At 37.3% G+C, this 5,193-nt stretch overlaps 1 pseudogene; it reads left to right on the top strand.

Annotated features, from left to right (window-relative positions):
• The window catches only part of LOC102484888 (pre-mRNA-splicing factor CWC22 homolog), a 19,793-nt pseudogene extending 17,461 nt beyond the window's left edge, over positions 1 to 2,332 (top strand).
• The last annotated feature ends 2,861 nt before the right edge of the window (positions 2,333 to 5,193 follow it).

Below are 5,193 nucleotides of genomic sequence, written 5' to 3'. Positions count from 1 at the left end.
AGTAGAGAAAGAGAAAGAGAAAGAGAAAGAGAAAGAGATATGGATCGGAAAAGGTCCCGAAAATCTCCATCTCCTGGGAGAAGAAGCCCAGAACTACCAGTAACCCAGAGTTCCTCTGCTCAGGATGAACCGACTGCAAAGAAAAAGAAAGAGGAGTGGGATCCTCTTCTCACCCGCACTTGTGGAGCCTATATTCCTCCTGCAAAGCTCAGGATGATGCAAGAACAGATTACAGACAAAAACAGCTTAGCATAGCAGAGGATGAGCTGAGAGGCCCTAAAGAAGTCAGTCAATGGTCTTATCAATAAAGTCAACATTTCTAATATAAGTGTTTTCATTCAAGAGCTTCTCCAAGAAAATATAGTTAGAGGAAGAGGCCTGCTGCCCAGATCTGGTTTACAAGCACAGAGTGCTTCTCCAATATTCACCCATGTCTATGCAGCATTAGTAGCAATTATCAACTCAAAATTTCCACAAATCAGAGAATTAATCCTCAAGAGGCTAATTCTTAACTTTCGTAAAGGATATCGAAGAAATGATAAGCAAGTTTGTCTGACTGCTTCAAAATTTATGGCACATCTTATTAACCAAAATGTGGCATAGGAAGTTTTATGCTTAGAAATGCTCACTTTACTCTTGGGAAGACCAACAGATGATAGTGTTGAAGTCACTATTGGTTTTCTCAAGGAATGTGCAAGTTAACACAGGTGTCACCAAGAGAAATCAATGCAATATCTGAACGCCTTCAAAACTTTCAGGATGAGTCTGAAATTGATAAAAGAGTTCAGTATATGATTGAAGTGATGTTTCCTGTATGGAAGGATAGAGTCAAGGACCGCTCAATTATCCTAGAAGGACTTGACTTAGTAGAAGAAGATGATCAATTCACCCATATGCTGCCTTTGGAGGATGGCTATAATCCAGAAGACATTTTTAATGTTTTCAAGATGGACCCTAATTTCTGGTTTCATTTCGATGTACAATTTATCTTGCTATTCAGTCCAGTTTAGATTTCGAAGAATGTGCTCACAAATTGCTGAAAATGGAGTTTCCCGAAAGTCAAACAAAAGAACTCTGCAACATGATACTTGATTACTGTGCCCAACAAAGGACATATGAGAAATTTTTTGGCTTATTAGCTGGGTGATTTTGCATGCTAAAAGAAGAATATATGGAATCCTTTGAAAGTATATTCAAGGAACAGTATGATAACATTCATTGCTTGGAAATAAATAAATTGAGAAATGTTGCTAAGATGTTTGCTCACCTCTTATACACTGATTCACTTCCATGGAGTGTTCTTGAATGTATAAAACTGAGTGAAGAAACAACTGCATGATCTAATAGGATTTTTGTCGAAATAGTTTTTCAGGAGCTGTGTGAATACATGAGTCGTCCTAAACTTAATGCAAGATTAAAGGATGAAACCCTTCAGCCATTCTTTGAAGGATTATTACCCCGAGATAATCCAAGAAACATTCGATTTGGCATCAACTTCTTTACCTCTATAGGTCTTGGAGGTTTAACGGATGAATTGAGTGAGTATCTCAAAAATACACCAAAGGTCATTGTGGCACAGAAACCAAAGGTTGAGCAAAAGAAATCCTCCCCATCCTCTTCTTCAGCAGCATCCTCTTCAGAGTCTGACTCCTCTGACTCTGATTCCGACAGTAGTGATAGCAGTTCGGAGTCATCCAAGGAGGAAAGCGATTCTTCCTCTAGCAGCAGTCATAGCTCTGTCTCAGCTAAAGATGTAAGAAAGAAAGGACAGGGAAGACCAGAAGTAAAGAAGCAGATAAATTGATCAGGAACCAACAAACAAATAATAGGAAGCAAGAAGAAAGAAGGCCAGAACAAAGGCACCAGTAAACAAGAACTGAGAGAGAAAGAAGATCAGTAAAACATAGAGATCAAAATTCAAGAGATACAAATTGGAGAGATCCAGTAACAAAATACTCGTCAGACAGAGGTGTTCCTTTTGAACAAAATAGTTACAGTAGAGTTGTGAATGACAGAGACCAAGAGATGCATATTGACTTGGAAAATAAGCATCGTGATTCTCATAAGAAGAAGGGAGAGAAGAGAGATTCTTTTTCTGAAAAAGAGAAACACAGGAATCGAAACAAAGACAGTGAAAATATTAGAAGAAAAGATAGATCAAAGTCAGAGGAAAGGAATAGAAAACATTCAGGTTCTAGAAGCGACGAAGATAGATATCAGAATGGTGCTGACAGGCAATGGGAAAAATCTAGTAGATATCCTAAAACAATCCAGAGAATCAAAGAAAAATCAGGATTGATGAAAAGAAAGGTCTCCGGCAAAGCAAAAATAATTCCATAAGTCATGACAGAAACTGGATATGTCTTATATTCATTTTAAACAAATTATTTTTTACAGAAACTGGACATGCCCTTATATTCATTAGAAACAAATTATTTTTTACATTGACAAACTTTATAGAGAACTCTTACATAAAGTACGGGTTTATATTGGTTAATTTTAAACTTGAACATGTTTTATAATTGATGCGTCTCCAGGACCTCCACGTAAAATTATTTGAAAAGAAAATTTTCACCAGAAAGGAATGTAAGTCTTGCTTATATTTTGTAAATAAAATGATCAAATGCTCATTGTAAAAAAAAAAAAAAATTAGTCTCTCTTGGTAGGGAGCCTTGCTTTATGAAGGAGTCAGGGTTCCAGGACCAGCAGTTGGCATAATGGCTATGTTGCTGGACTCCCATGTAGCCGACCTCAGTTCAAGCCCCGGACCCAGTGGCTTAAACTCATGCCGGGCATGTGTGCATGTGTGCCCAAGATCCCGAGAGGAGAATGGAGGAGAAGGGATTGTGGCATGGCCATCCACCCTAGGGGGTGATTTCTCACTTTCTGTCTCTCTGTCTTTCTGGCGAGCGCACACACTCTATAGCAAAACCTCTCCAAAAAAATGAAGGAATCAGGGTTCCAGTATTCTCATTTCTCATTGCACTGTACCCTGAGGTAGAACCTCTACACCACAATTCAGGTCTGTGTGAATAAAGGAAACCTCTACCTCTTGACCACACTTAGGCTCTCCAGTAGGTAACTGGGGCAAAATGAGAAATTCTGAAGTCCTGCCCTCTCCCCTGGAGTGATGCTATAGTTCTCTAACTATAGCTGGCGTGTGTGGGTTTCTCTAACTATGGCTGGGGGGTGTGGGGGGGGGGTTGGGGGTGGATGAGTGGGTAATAAAGCCCTGGGTTCTTGAGTACATCCATTTAGCCAGCTACTATCTATATGTCTGGAGAAGGAATGGAAGGAAGTAGCTCCTGGTTTATTTGCCACAGATTCCCATTGTTCTTACTGAGATTTAGTTCATTTTCTTGAGAAATGTTTCATTTGCTGTGACATTAGTTGGAATTATTTCTAGTGACTTTAAATTGTTCATTAGTTGGAATTATTTCTAGTGACTAAATTGTTAATAATTTTTTAATAAAAAATTATTTTTATTTAACTTTATTTCTTTTAATTTGACCAGAGAGGAACAGAGCAAGAGAGAGAGAGAGAAAGCAAGCTGCCAGATCTGGGACTCAAACCAGCATCGACCATGTGGGAGTCCATTGCCCTTAACCACCATGCCACCTGCCAGCCCCAAGGTTGTTAATAATTTTTTTTAATTTACTTGGCAAGCAGGTCTGGGGAAATTGTCATATTGTGATATCGAAAGAGTTACTCATTTTTAAAAATTGAGTTATTAACTTTTTATGATTGAGTTGTATGAAAGAGAGAGAACGTGTTTATATACGCGTGTGTGTATACATGTGCATGTATACAGTATATATAAGAGCTCCTTAAAAATATTCATTGAAAAAGTATATTATGAAAAAACTACACATTGGTTTCATTTTTTATTCACCCAAAAAGCTCACAATTTTTATTACATTTTTCTATAAATTGTTTATTATTATTATTATTTTGCTATAGAGTGCATGCACTCACCAGAGAGAGACAGAGATAGAGAGGGAAAATGAGAAATCAACCCCAAAGTGAGATGGCTGTGATGCAATTCCTTCCCCTCCAGCCTCCTCTTGAGATTTTGGGCACACACACACATGCCTGGCATGATTTTCAAGTTGCAAGTCTGAGACTCAAACTACACAGTTGGCCATGTGGAATCCATTGCCTTAATTTCCACGCCACCTGCTGGACTCTCTATTAACTTTCTGAAGCTGCCTCTAGTGTGTGCATATTCATATGTCTTATATATACACATTCATACATAAGTATGTGTATATAAAATGAGTAGTAGTCTTGTCTAATCATTGTTTCACAAAAATTTCCTATCAGATGGTGGCATGTCTTTTTACTTTTCTTAACAAGGACTTTTGAAGAGCAGGTAATTTAAATTTTGATAAAATCTAACTTACTATTTTTAATGATTTGTTCTTTTTTGTTTCCTATCAAGCAAATATTTACATAACCAAAGGTTACAAAGATTTTATCATAAACTGGATTTTTCTAGTTTTTGGTTCTACCTTATAATTATGACCTTTTCAAGTTAAGTTTTGGAGGAAATACGAGTTGAGGTTTATTTTTTGGTGCAAATGATTTTTACTTTCAAATTTCCTATCGCCTATTTCTACTATTTGGGAATATAATTTATTTTTGCATATTTATCTTATATCCTATCACCTTGCTAAATACACTTATTAGTTCAAATAGTTCTTGTAGCATTTTTAGGAGATTTTATAAAAAGACCATTGTCATCTGCAGATAAATACTTTCCTCTCTACAATCTGCATGAATTATATTTGTATTGTGTCTTGTACTAGCTAGGACTTTCAGTTTGAAGTTGGGTAGAAATAATGAGAGCAGATGTCCTTTCATTATTCCTTGATCTTAGGAGAAAAATCTTCAGTTTGTCACTCCTAAGTATGATATTGGCTGTAGATATCATATGTATAGAGGAGGAAGCTATCTTTTATTCCTTTGCTCAGAGATTTTCTTTGTGTGTGTGTTTATTGTTGTTTTCGTCATTGTTTTAGAGGTTTTATCCTTTGGGCTAGAGAGAGAGACACACACAGTGAGAGGGAAAGTAAGAAATCACCCTCCAGGGGGATTGCCACTCCTCAATCCCTGCTCCTCTATTCTCCCAGTATCTTGGGCACACACAGAGACATGCCCAGCATGATTTTCAAGTCACTGGGTGCAGAACTC

This window comes from Tupaia chinensis, unplaced genomic scaffold (assembly GCF_000334495.1).
Source record: "Tupaia chinensis unplaced genomic scaffold, TupChi_1.0 Scaffold143886_1, whole genome shotgun sequence".
NCBI lineage: Eukaryota > Metazoa > Chordata > Mammalia > Scandentia > Tupaiidae > Tupaia > Tupaia belangeri.
This window is presented reverse-complemented; position numbering and strand designations above follow the sequence as displayed.